The sequence below is a fragment of the Anas acuta genome, chromosome 5 (genome assembly GCF_963932015.1).
Source record: "Anas acuta chromosome 5, bAnaAcu1.1, whole genome shotgun sequence".
NCBI classification, from domain to species: domain Eukaryota; kingdom Metazoa; phylum Chordata; class Aves; order Anseriformes; family Anatidae; genus Anas; species Anas acuta.
In genome coordinates this window covers 12,024,385-12,038,942 of record NC_088983.1, presented here as the reverse complement: position 1 = coordinate 12,038,942, position 14,558 = coordinate 12,024,385, and the positions used below count along the sequence as shown (strand labels likewise).

General features: G+C 36.4%; 1 long non-coding RNA gene across 8 annotated transcripts in view; it reads right to left on the bottom strand.

Moving 5' to 3' along the window:
* LOC137856885 (uncharacterized) overlaps positions 1 to 14,558 on the bottom strand; it is a 211,287-nt gene that overhangs the window by 27,828 nt on the left and 168,901 nt on the right. For 4 of the 8 annotated variants that reach the window (XR_011096843.1, XR_011096849.1, XR_011096850.1 and 1 more), the window contains one exon: positions 4,262 to 11,804. The exons of 1 other annotated variant lie outside the window; for it this stretch is intronic. This is a non-coding gene — a long non-coding RNA (uncharacterized lncRNA). Of the gene's footprint in view, positions 1 to 4,145; positions 4,240 to 4,261; positions 11,805 to 14,558 lie in introns of those variants that run through there. 3 more of the 8 variants (XR_011096847.1, XR_011096844.1, XR_011096845.1) reach the window with 2 other exon arrangements.

Genomic DNA, 14,558 nt, shown 5'->3' with positions numbered 1-14,558 from the left:
TGTTTGTTTGTTTTACAAGAACTTAAATGTCCAATAAACCTCAGCTACATATTTACCTAATCTACAAAAATCCATCACTTTCATTAAACATCACAGGAGGCAGAAAATTATGAAGTTCTGATTGCTGCCTTTGGGAAACATCACCTCATTCCAGAATTTAGGTTTCATATTGTTTAACATGTTTATATATATCAAGAATAACTTGTCTCCAGATGGGGTAGTTTGCCAGAATCCAATGTGTAAAGTTGCTCCATTGGACACAACAGAAGTAACAAAAACTCCTGTAAGCTATAGCAAGTATAATCCATCCCTTTGCTTATTTCTACTGTGATTTTCAAAAACTCAGTCTGTAATAAACAAAACAGAAATAAACTGAAGTAAATCTTGAAGGATATACAACACATTTAATGTGATGCAGACTTTGATAAAATATCTGCAATTGACCATATCCCAGCAAGTGATTTACAAGGCATTAATCATTTGTACTTGGAAGTCAAGTATTATAGAGGTAAAATCCCGACTCTGATGAAGGGAGTACAAGTTTTTTCTTTGATTTCCAGGGGCACTTTTTTTTTTTTTCTAAAAACACAATTAATATGGAATTGAATAGACATATTACATTACAGTAGGTTTGATGTCTGTTACTCTTTTTAGAAACTCCTTATGCACCAAATACTACACATATTGTAGACCTGAGATGGTAGCAAAGAGATGCTGATTTGAATGAGAGACTCTCTTGACATCAAAGAATCAGTAACGTAAGCCCAAATCTTTCATTTATACATTTTTACGATATTCATAGAATCACAGAATCACAGTCACTTAGGTAACTTCACCCAATAATGTTCTTGAACACATTTGATTTCCAAAAAAAAAAAAAAAAAAAAAAAAAAAAGTTAACAAATTCCTTATATGATGATTTACATAACTTTACATAACTTGTATGTACCAAAAAAATTGTTTGAATTTGCAGAATAAGTATTAACCCCTGGCTCACCTAGGTGTTTAACTATATGCTTTCCTGTAAAAAAGCAAGCTATGCCTGCCTGCAACAATAGGAGTATTTCCATCAGAATCAGCAGCAGTTCCCATGTCTTAAATTAGCTGTATCCCCAAACTCTTGCTGAATCACGACTTTTATGATTAACTTTGCAAAACCCAGTGTTAAATGACGGAATCTCTGATATGGACAGCATCCTTTGGTTTCTTTTATCTTCTCAGAGCTATTTGTGATTTCCTCCATGACTTTCCTTTCCCCTGGTGACCTGAGATGACCCAAATTAGCTATGATGCACTGTGTGGAAAACATTCCCTCCAATCCATCCTTCCCCATTTCTCACTCTTAGTTTATTGGCCACCCACCCCTCTTTTTTTTCTTTTTGTTGTTGTCCAAATTTTCCTATTTCCAGCATATGTTTTAAAATTAAAAAATGCTTATTTGGCAGATGGTATAAACACTGTACCTCAACAGATGTTTTTAGTGTCAGTGCAAGAAACAGCCACACGCTGATGCGGTTCTGGTTGGCACTATTTCTTGTCTGGAGAGACTGACGCTGCATGAATATATTCATTTTACTGCTGGTTTCTTTTTGTCATTTTTTTCCCCTCTGTTCTCCTCTCATGATGCTGTGGCAAATTTGGTGTTTCTGTGACTTGTTCTGTCTTTGCTTATGACCTTGTTTTAGAAGTCCTCTGTTTCTGAAGGCACAAACTGACCTGAATTTACCTTTGAGCTTGTCTGCCTCCCCTTTAGCTGTGTTACTAGGAATATGTTTTCAGGTTAACTTCCAGCTTTTACCAACTGTTTTTATGTATCTCAATCTCACTATTCCTATCCAAAATGTATTGCTATGCAGGCACATGTATCAAAATAATTAGGGCCTCAGTGAGTACTATCCACAAGTTCAACAGTTTTTTTCTATTTACTCAGCTGGTCATGTTCTTGTATGAAGGAGGTTTTTTTTTTTTTTCAAGCTGTATTTGAAACAGGGGACAGGTTATATAAGGGCATAATAAAAATATGGCTTTTGTGAAGGCACAGGCAAGAGCCTCTCCGTCTAAATCACCTTCTGTCTCCTAATCTGAAAGGATTTTTCTGGCTTTCTGATAACAAGGGAGATTGTTCTGCACAAGTTTGTGCCAGGTAACAGCTGAAGATGAGGACAGGAACAGTGGAAAAAAAGTTTTAAAAAGTGAAGCTAAAAGCTATGAATTTAGAGTGCACACTGATCTTAAAAATCTCTGCTGGTTAAGTGTTACCAAATGATGCCATATGAGACACCACAACATTTCCCTAAGCTTGCGAAAGGCCATAATTGTGGTGCTCCAGATAATTTCATGCAGTAACAGCTTATAAAAGTTGACTCTTTAGTAGAAATCCTATGCCTGATGGCCTAGCACAGATTATCTTGTTCTTTGTTGTCCCCTGCATGACGAGTGAATATGGTTAACACACATTATGGAAGAAAGAGCGAAAATCAAGTGATGGTACACCTGATTTTCAAATAGCAAGCATATCTGCCACAACCATAGCCTCACGATGAGGGTGCTCACCTGCCTGCCATGTTTGCTCACTCTGAATCCTTTGAAAGTGCCCAGCATCCAGAAAGTCAACATGGACAGTTCCTGCTTTCCAGGAAGCAATGAGAGTTTCCATTCTTTCCCTGCCCTTTATGCAAACCACCTCCTGGAGGTGCTTATCTCCTCACCCAGACACTGGCTGTGAGACTGGGCACCTGAGTTTTAGGTATGGATATCTTTATGCTGAAGTTATCCCTTTGGAATTCATTCCAGCACTCAAAGAGCACATGATGCCAGCCAGAGGTGTGTGATATGTTGTCCCCTTCTCCACAATGGTTTTGAGAGAAATTATGCTGCTGTCTGGAAGGAGCAGCACAGGGCACAACTCCAAGGAGTAGCCCCTCTGCTCATTTTGCATTTCACTTCTTACTGATCCTTGCTGGGCTCCCTGGACCTTTATTCTCTCTCTGCTTTATGCAAATGCACGAAGACATCAGTTAAAAAGTTGGGGTGATAGAGCTCAGCTTGACCTTAGGTAGCACTCAGTGGACTAGCATACCTCTTTTGCAGCAGGCACAAACATACAAGCCTTTAGTGTCAGGGGTACATGTCTCATTCTTCCGGCTGCTTTTCTCACAAACAAATATTTATTTTGGAGAAAGACGGGGAAATCCAATTCTCTACTTGTGGTTTCGATTCCTTTTGTCTGCAACATGTTCTGCTGGGGAAGTGATGCACAGCGGTTTCTTTTTCAAATTTGCTTCTGGCTCGGCAAGAAGGTGGGTGGCAGGGCAGTTGGAAATCATCAAGCATAAGTAATAATGTTTAGTAACCTTTTGTGTAACTCAGCCCTCCAACATATTCAATGTCTTCCTTTTCCTATTCTTATTGGGGGACAGATCCTTAGAGGTCCTCAGTAACTTTAAATTTAGCTGAGACATTCCATGTCCTAAACTTAAGCCCACAAACTTTGCACAGAAAAGCATCACAAAAATCTTTCTAATCCATACTGCAAAAAGGGAGCCAACCACACCACTGGGGTAAAGTGAAGCAAGCCTCCCAAGAGCAGTAGAAGAAGGCAGCAACAGAACAATTAACATGAGCAGGCCACAATAACCTCCTCACACTATGAGTCAAATCCTGATCTCCTGGTCACCACTTGAGTAGATAAGGATCTTTATGGAATATGTATATTGAAGATAGAGCAGGTGCCAGATTTTTCTCAGCCCAGTGGTAAGCATAGCTGCCTTATTACCACTAATTAAGCAAATGTTAGCATGAAAGACATGTTCAAAGGAAAAAAAACAACAACAACAACAACAAAAACACTCCCCTAAATCACAGTAGTTGCAATTGGTTACTTGTTAATGACAAACAGTGATGACTGGTGATATTTATTCATGTGGTAGATTTTCAAAGCAAAAAGTAGGGTTTAGTATCCCCAGCTAAAGCTTTCCCAAGAACAATATGATAGACCATTCAATGTGCTAATACTCAGTTCTAGTCATGCTTTTCATGTGCAGATTTTGGAAAGAGAGATTCCTTACTGGAAATTTTATTTTTTACATAATCATATATTTAATGCATAAATACATTCATGCCATGGAAGTAGGCAGGAGAAATACCTGTTTTTTGACCATGTAAGCTTTCCTTCTAAAATAGTTTCTCTCTTGTTCCTTTCTGTAGAGGACAAACTGATTCTGTATTTCTTGATGTCCACTGTCAGGAGAAAAGGTGAATGTGAATATATATTCACATTCTGAAAAAAGCTTTCTAAATTTTAAATAAGTTGTTCTTCTATTTAACAGTGATCCCCCAAATACCTATTGACACAACATTCACACAGAGGACACAACAGAGAGCTCCAGGTAAATTCTCAGCAGATGATAGGAAAAATGAAATTTCTCAGTATTACCATGCACTTAGCTGAAGTGGCATGTTCTCCAATCACAGATGCAGCCTTGACTGTTGTATCAAAATTCTCCATGCCAGCTCTTATCTACATGAACGGTCTGCATGCAGAGATGACATTATCCCCACATCCTTCAGCTGGTGGCTGAAATCACCAGAGATCACCAGGAATTTGTGATCTTGTCAGAAATCAGAAATAAGGTAGAACCTTACAGGCATTCAGTGTGTATAAAACACATATGAAAAGCAGACAAAATTCAAATTTCTGAGATAGAATTCCAAGCCAGTAATAAGGATGGGTCTCAAAAGAAACATCCCATAAGGAATGGATACAACACACAGGAGAAGACCCTCCTATCCTCCAGGAGAAAGCATATTAACAATAAACATTTTTACATGTGGCAAATATATCAGTGAGCATGTTGCTACAGGTTCATGGGAAGGATGTGAGAAGGGTTCTTAACACAAGTTTCAAGTCTTACAGAGGAGAAAATTCCATAAAAAAAAAAAAAAAAAAAAAAAAAAAAAAAAAAAGGAAACAGTTTGATTAAAGCTTTTAGAATATTGAGGACCAGGATCCAGAAATAATGCATCCACAGGAAATGGAGGATGCTGCACATTTTGTAAGTAGACTCTTCCTAACCATCTAACCATAGCTCAACAGATTAAAAAAATAATAATAATAACTCAATCAATCCAATCTAAAAAAGTAAACTAGCCTTTTCTGTAACATCCAGGGTTTGCCTTGACCCCAGAAGATGAGAAAAGAAACAGCCATGGAAAGAGTACAAGCCAACACTTATGTCTTGAAGTAGAAGTATTCATCCTGAAACTCTCCACACAATTCTAGGAATGAATACTAGGCAGACATCACTGAAGACTGAGGACTTCTTTTCTTGTGCTCTAACTCTCTCTCTGAAGTCTATCAAAAGATAACTATTCCTGGAGGTGTTTAAGGCCAGACTGGATGGGGATTGATCTAATGGAAGGTGTCCCTTCCCATGACAGGGTGGGTGGAATTAGGTGATCTTTAAAGTCCCTTCCAACCCAAGCTATTCTATGATCCTGCAACAGCTGAGAAAAGCATTGAAGAATGAGCTCGCTCTCAAGCTTCCAACAAACTTTCTGCCCACCCATGGTAATTTGCATTTATTGACTCTCATAAAACGAGCTTTTTATTCAAAGAAGAGAAATAAAGAAACTTCTGCTGGTACTGAAATCTTGTGTTTGAGCTCTAGGCTAATGAAGGAAATGTGCTCCTAACACCTCAACTTCATACAGCTGCTGCTGGAAATAGTTGCCAGAAGGGTTGGGGATGTTCACAGTGTTAGAGAGGAAGGCCCTGGGTTAGTGTCATGTCCCAGTGATCATGACAACCAAGAGATTCCCAGATGAATAGTCATGGATTAGATAGTCAACAGACTGCTTCCAACCACTTGGCCCTATGAATAAAGATCATGTTAGTTGCAGAGGATTTGCTACTACAAGTGACACAGCTAACCTCTGTGAACCCCAGAGATCTGCTGCAATAAAACCATAAAAGATGGAATCTTCTCCTGACAGATTTACTGGGCACATGGAATCTGGGTTAAATGGCCTTAAAAACAAGGAAGAGTGTAAGAAAGGTTTTCAGAGCATAGGTACATCCTCTAAAGAACCTGCAAAATTTGGTGCATGAAATCTTCATTGCTGTCAAAGTAGAAAAGCACAATCTGACCTAGTGCATGTGATTTCTGATTTAAATAAATTAATTAATTAACCAATTAACTAATTAAAAGAAAAAGGTCAAAGCACTGGAGGAGAGGTTTCTGAAGAACTAAGATGAACTTGTAGAAGGTATACACAACTCCTAAGTTAGAGTTAAGGTTGCTGAAAGAATAAAATATTTGTTCTCAATGGCAAGGTGTATGTATACCCTCTGTGCGAATGTATATGTTGATATTATTAAAGGCCTTAAGATCACTGAATCATAGAATCACAAGTAATCTTATACATCTAGTCTTACATAACCCATACCTTCTGAATATATTTCAAAATAAAGAACTTCACTGGTGGAACTTGAAGCAATTCTTTGCAATGGTGTAACAAAAAAAATAAAAAAAAAAAAAAAATCTGACTAATCCTTAAATTGACAAGACAAATTTCAATATTCACCTTATGAAAAGAGCAAACAATGATTTTGTAAATTCTTAGTTTATATTACTGTGACTTGGAAACTATTTTTGTAAATGATATTATATTGGAGGTCATGATTTTCCAAATATTGAAGCACTTGTTTATAGTTTGGTGTTTAATAACCAAGTGCATTAAACATTTTGTGCTCTAAATTTACCAGTTCTTGGATATTTACCAAATTCTCTGCAGTGTGCTGCTCCAGGAAAACACTATCCAAGTTTTGATGACAGCTTAAATTACTTTATACTTTTACAGCATTAATAATCTGCAATATTAGAAATACACTGAAAAGAGGCAATTAATTACTATCATAATTACTGTTGTCAAGCTAATCCCAGATTTATGTTTCGTATTTACTTCTCTCCCTTATATTTGCTTTTATTTTAGATTTATGGGAAGTTTATTTTTCATTAGAAGTGTTTTTGATGCACATACAGATTGTCAAGCCATCCTCAGTCACTGATAAATGCCAACCTGTATAAATGAAGTTTTGAAACCAGACTGTGGTTACCATACTCAACTGTGGATGTACTAAAATTAGGCACATGTATTCCCATTTAGCCACTTGAGTTATTCACATCACTAAAAAAAGGCCACTTGTTTAGGTGCCTTTAGTTAAGTGACTAAATTGAGACCCCATGTGGCATGCATATTACAAAATAACAAGAGCTTGTTCCTTAATAGGCTCCCATGAAAGCCAACGGGAATTTAGCCATAGAATTCAAAGGGGACGGACTGCACCCAACTAGCAGATTGTGTAATAGCTTTTATTTTGATGTTAGGTTTTTGGTGCTTCTTCTCAGTAAAAGATTGAAAACACAAGTTAATAAATCTTCTAATTAAACCACTTACCAATATTACAACATTAGTGTTGGGATAAGAACAAGCAAAAAGAAAGGCAATTATAAAAGCGGAAAAGAAACAAAGACAAAGGAAGAAAACGGGACAAGTAGGTGGATTCTGTCTTTGGCTGTTGGTTTGGCTCTTTCACTCTCTCACAGTCCTTTGGGGATCCAGACTGGGCAGCAGATTTCAAAGGTGTTGACAAGCCTGGCAGACCAGAGATTTCAATTTGTACCCCATCAACAATGCCAGGCAGCTGTAAATGACTAACATTCTCTGCTTCATGATGGTTCCAGGATTAGAGATAGGTTTTTGCTTTAAGTCCACTATGGACTCCCTGCTCAGAGGCTCATGCTTACTTAGTGAATGCTTTCAGTCTATAAGCCACCAGTCCAGTTTCTTTTTCTTCAGCCAATATAAAAGGGGCAGAAATCTTTTAAAAGGTGGATAAGTACTTCCACATTTTTCTCTTATTTGCTCCCACTTTCAGGAAACAAATAAGAAAAGTATGATGGGGCCCCACTCAACCATCTTTCTTTCACAGGGTTGGGTACTTACATTCTGAAATCTCTTCAACTGTTTGGAAATCTTCCATCATTAATTTGAAGGCATATTAAAAATTTTGTTCTTGCATACAAGACTTACAGCACCAATTTGTTCAAAAGTAATATTAGAATTTTAGCAAAGGGTGGGCACTTTTCTCCAAATTCTTCCTTTCCAGCTCAGGCAGGTTTTTTGTGATAAAATAAAAATGGTCTATTCTTGATACCTGAGTTCAGCACTACCTTCTAAACAGAATCAGAAGGAGGGCATTATCTATCAAAACTTCACGAGCACCCTCTCAATCCAACCCAGTAAGTGGATATAAGGCACTTGCATAGCCATGCTACTTTATAGATCAGTTGGACCACCAGAAACATTGGACATTACAGCCTCCTTTTTCCTTATGACATGACAGGTCAGGGTTGTTAAACTTTGGTTTGTAATACAATGATACAGAATGGACAAAAATGACTGAAAAACAGATGACATCTTTTGATATTGTCATTTAAAAAAAAAAAAAAAGAAAAAGAAAATTTAAAGGTTTTTCTTTTTGTTGTTGGTTTTTTGTTTTTGTTGTTTTTTTGTGTTTTTTTTTTTTGATGTTGTTGTTGGTTTTTTGTTTTTGTTTTTGTTTTTGTTTTGTAATCTCTATTTTCTGCATTGCAAACCTGAGGTTTTGACTCAAAGACAGAATCTCTTAATTTTTGGATAGTTGTGATTATTACATGATTCACACTGAACCACTAAAATAAATGGAGTTCTGCCACTGGCTTCACTGGAAACTGGCACCAAGCCTTCATTTGGTAATTTAATGTCTGTTTTACAGCTGTAAACCAACGCACAAAGTATATGGTTTCTGATGCCTCACAAGTTAGAAGAACTGCCTAATGAACATCATCTTAGCAAATCACTCTTTTATGTATAATTTATTATGTCTTCATCAGTGAAACCAACTCAAAGCACAAATGCAAAGCAAATATATTGGGGCTGAAATTAGAACTATAACAATACACAATGGTAAATGTGCAAAACATTTTATCTTTCTTCAGTAGTTCTAATGGAAGCCTTCACAAACTTGAAAAAGACTACTACAAACAAGTACTGCCTTCATTCAGCAGACTTTGCAAAGTTGAAGAGCTTGAAAAAAAAGGGGGAGGGGAGGGGAGAGGAGAGGAGGGCACAGGAGGGGAGGGGAGTTTCTTGTCCCTAAGTAAAATCAACATGGATGTTGATTTTTTTTTTTTATTTGAAATCGGTACCTTGCAAAAATTAATTAATTAATTAATTGAGATTAGTTACATGCCACTCTGGAAAATATCGAGAGAATTACATTTTTTTAAACTACTTTTTTTTTTTTCCCCTGCCACTTTCTGTCTTCCCAGCAGGTGTCATTAAGAAAAATTGTATCCAGTGATTCTAAAACACAATGTGTTCTGAAACACATGTGGCTGAATGACAACACGAAATACTTTTTTATCTTATTTTTTCTTTCATGGCCTAAATCATTAATTTGCAGTGTGCCACACATAACTCAGTTTAAGAATAAAATTATCTCTGGATATAGCATTTCTGGTGTTGCCAAACTGGTTACTTATAGCTGTTTATCATCTCTTGGTTTAATCTGCATAGAGTTGAAAAGAAACAGAGGGTTTTTTGTATACATACTGGGACATGGAGAGGAGAAATACAACAATATTAACAGAGTTAATATTCCTAGCTACGCTTGTTGTGTTTGTCTACTCAGCTTCTTGCCAACCTTAAAATTCATTAATACGAAAAACACCGAGTTCATTGGCTGCAACACCTCCATTGTAGAAATCAGACTACTACTATCTACCACATGTTCTGGCACGAATCCAAGTTCATTCTCTTCTTCTTCAGACTTCTCCCTCCATCTCACTAAAGACCCACAAAATTGCCTGTGGAAACAAATGTTTTAGAAAAAAGTCCTGACAAGGACAATCCCTAATGTTGCCACTTGATGCACAGAGCCACAACAAGAGAGCACAGAACTTCATGGAGGCCACTGGGGTACTGCCTGGGTGTGGAGATGTTCCCACATGGAAGAGATTATAGAATTGAAGAATGAAGCCAAGCAATTTGTTAATCCTTCCTATGATCATGTATTTTGCATATGTTGTGCAGCAACGTACCTTTCAGTTGGGACTGGTTATGTTATGCTGAAGTTCATCTTACGTAACTCTGATCAGTTAGACCACAGATGCTGAATTAAGTGGGCCTTCAGGAGTTGGCCTTCTTGCCCCTGAGTTCTTGACAGAACCAAGAGCAAAGTGTACCAGGAGTAAAATAAATCAAGAACTGAAGAACAACAGTTAAAACAGGGCTCTACATGGACTCTTTATCCCAAATTGTCTTGTTTTTGTTTTTCTGCCATCTGAGCAGATTTCTGATCACTGCAAACTGTGTCCAGGTTTCCTTAGAGTTCTGCCAGAAATAAGAGCCGGGGCATGTTTATTTCTGAGGGCAGATCCAAAGAAGGCGATAAGTTCAGCCAGCTAGCAGGCGCTAGCATCCAAGGAAGCGAAAGAGGACACAGAGAACATAGACACTATGCAGGAATTGTGTTTTTCAGTGGGACCCAGCATATAAGCATTTATGTAGCCTAGATTTATGAGTTTGTAAAGGTGCCCCTCTCACACTTTGATGGCCTGGTGTCTGGTCATGAGTATTACATAAAGTTCAAATTTTGGTGCTGAGATTAGCCATTGTTCATTCCTTTGAAATGATGAACATCAGGTTGAACACCTGGTTTTTGAGAAAACTGTATCATTTTTATTACAGTAATAAAATCAAAGAATAATAAATTTGGCTTTTTAATTGTACAAGCTAACTTTTAATCTAACTTTTAATTTATAATTTTAAGGAGGCTAGAATAGTACTGGTAAGTAAACTAAATCATTTTTGTTTCTTCTCAACTGCAATTGCAAAGTCTGCATTTTCCTTCCTTCTTTCCCTAGATCAGACTCATGAAATTTATCTTGCAATGCTAAAACAACAAAACAACAACAACAAAAACTTACCAATCTCTGTCAGAGGAATGTGTTTGATCCACTGCTGTGAGTATTTTTACAAACAATCCCAACACAAGGATTTGAGTTAGCTACCTAAATTAGCTACTTGTGACACATATTATTAGTGGTTCAGACAGACAGGTTTCTGCAGCAGCAGAGACGCAATGCATCTAGGCTAGATATTTGTACTGAACTGCCCTAGAAGGAACTTCTTGCATTTCTTATTCAGGGAGAGTTTGATACATCTTCTCAGTCCTCTTTTGAAGCAAAGTAAGTCTTTAAGAGGGTTTTTGTTGAAGTAAATGATCTATTTCATCCACAATATTTCCATTCAAAGGACTTGAGGTTTTCCATGTAATGGTGCCACAGTTTCTGTCAACTGACTCTACACAGATATCTTGAATCATAGAGCAAGTGTTGGAATACTTTGCATGAGCAGAAAGTGATTGTTCAGGCAGTGTCTGTAGAGATACAGAGGACAATGACTGCTAGAGCAAACTAGCCTGGCATGGATTCTTCACCTCTTTGCATTCTTAAATCAAGACTAGATGCCTTTCTGAACTACAACTTCTAATCAAAGGTAATTTCGCTCAGTCCATGAGTAACTAGTTTAAATTATGTAACTTCTGCTATATAGGAGCATGGACTAAATTATATAAAGATTATTTCCTTCAAAATGTTGATATTAAAAATAAATCTTCAAATTTCTTCTCACACTCAGGGGTTTATTAAGGACGTCATCAGAGATTTGTGAGGTCTCTTTGAACAATTAGTTTAATCCTGAGTATGAAAGAAAGAGAAAGTTAGCAGATATAATGTGAACTTAGAAACACAGATGATTATGAAAAATCATATTCAGCAACTACTCAACTACTTCGAGACAAAACAATCCATGCTTTTGCAACTGTCCTGGATTCTTGCCCCAAGTTGCTCCTTGTTTCAAAGAAGCTGTATGGTTATGTAAAGTGCTACTGACCTGAGAAGCACCAAGATTAGGGTCTGTTGAACTTTTAGCTCTTGATAATATGTAGTTAACAAACAAATTAGCCTGTGCGGTTAGAAATGCCGTTTGCAAAGAGCAAAATTTAAGACAGTCTTGCTTTGACACTTTTGGTATACTTCTATTGTTCACTTTCTAAAAACATCTATGGCACAGAACTGACACTGTGATGGAAATAAGGTTCAGATCATCTCACTGTAAGATACTAATAACCAATAACATTCTCTACCATAAGTAAAAGTACATCAAGTATTTCCTGTGCAATTGAGGGAACTGGCATATTTTTAATGGCACAGCTTATTTCAAAATTAAAGGTGTGCATATTTTCCAAATTTAAATTCAAAAGAAAATAAAAATACGGTTCATCAAATACACTTTTCATTAATTTCTCAGCTAGTTCAAGAATTTCATGTTTATTTTTTCAACAACAGGAAGCTGCTTAATGACAAATTATAATAAATGCAGGCTAGACCCTTCCCTAGAAAAGGTTCTGTCCAGCTGTATTTTTATTTGGAATGGATTGCAATCACTACAGGAAGACAATGAATTGCCTTTTTCAGTGTACAGAAATAAATTAGAAATCAAAAACTTAGTTTTCAAAATTAAAGGTGAAAGCACAGGAAAGCTACTTGAAAGGACATCTGTCACTTCAGAAAGTCTGTAATAAATATATATATATATATATATATATATATATATATATATATATATATATTTACCATAGCAACATACAGGAAAACTGCTAGGAGAGTGTTTTAAATCAAGGCATTCAGTTCTGTCCACAGCTTTTTTGCATTTAGTTTTTTAGTTCACTTTACTCTTATCTGTTTGCCCAGGACTAATTCAGACTAAGAAGCTATATGTCACTAACTAAACAGTATAATTGAAAGTCCTACTGCTACAGCTGGTTTGAAGCATTTGAGATCTTGGGAATTACAAGGAACTCATATTAAAAATAAAAAGGATGTAATCAGATCCCCCTTGTACAGTTTAATGGGCAAGAGTAATTTCATGATTGCAATTGGTTTGAATGTAGAGTATTGCTCTAATTACGTATATCATGTATACACACAAGGACTAGAATCTATATAATCATGATGATTTAAAGTATTCTTGGTAACTTTCATGATTACGTTTAATATGGGGAAAGTCTTTACAAATCACAAGATCGCTTCATACCATGATGTAAGATAGAACCATGTTAATGATGGACACCAGACACACATTTAAACTAGACATTGTGATGTAGTGTCCAACCTCCTGGATGAATGTAGCAAAGAGAAGCAGACTCATGGCTGTAGCATTTTCTTTTTTAAACTACCAAACAACTAAACCACATTTCATTGTTCAGCATGCCACTGGTGAGGATACCTACACATGTTAGTCTTTTCTGTGCCATACTATACTTTCTGGAAAAGTCATTCCAGATGGATGTCAGTTTGAGTATATGAAGGCTGCAGACTTGTTATAATTGTAGTACTAAAACAAACTGTGCTTGTGCTAATACTTTCCATATTCCAGTTCAGTCCAGAGTAATTTTTGCTTACTTTTTAACAAAATCAGTTCTGTCAGTTTTTGTGTTATTAGATGATATGTACTTTTCCCATATAAATTGTACACTGAAGTGCCTCAGATAAAGCTGAAACTAGAAACTTTAAATGCTAGATTTTGTAGATCAGAGCAGTGATTCAGGAAGCAACAGGAGGCTGAATCTCACAGGCTTCCATTTCTAAACTACAGCTATTCTATATTAGCATGTTTAAACTACCAGATCTTGGAGTGCTGCTTTTTATAGCGGGAGTTTTGCAGATTAATACAAGCTTGTTTTTTCTTTCTTTTTTTTTTCTTTTTTTTTTTTTTTTGCTTGTTTGTTTTCTAAAAAGCCTTAAATAAGAATGTTGTCATTATGCAAATATACTTTAAAATACATTTGTTTAAAAACAAAGCAAAACAAGCAAACAAAAAACTTCAAGTTTTCTTTCTCCTTCTCTTTCTCTTCATTTCTCTTTTAGTTAAAATAACTCTGGTAAGTGAAAAGCCTGATTCTATAAAGTTCTGATTAGCTCCTGCAGAAGTAAAACCAATGGAAGGTAACCATGGTCAGCGCTTGTATAAACAGGCTTACCTGCCAAATCAAGAGAAATACTGAGAAATATTAAGAAAGCAAAAACATAAAAGAGCTAGTGGAAAGGCTGGTTTATATTTAGTGAAAACACTTTTTTATTTTAGCACTTTGAGTTTAACTTTGGAGCTAAGGGAGTAAATGAAATGATTTCTTTTTAGCCAGTACACAGGGTATACAGTTGAAATTGTTTCTGCTGCCCAGAGGAGAGGACATAGGGTTCATAATATGGATATTAATTATACAGCAGTTTGAATCAGGGAAGTTATCTGGACGGTATACTATCATCATATAGCTCCAAAGTTTGGGGTACCTTTGGATAAGAGTCCAAACTGCATTGATTCAAGACTGTGTTTATTTGTTTAAAACTTCTGAATATTTCTCTTTTCACAAGGTTTACAGTCTGATTCCA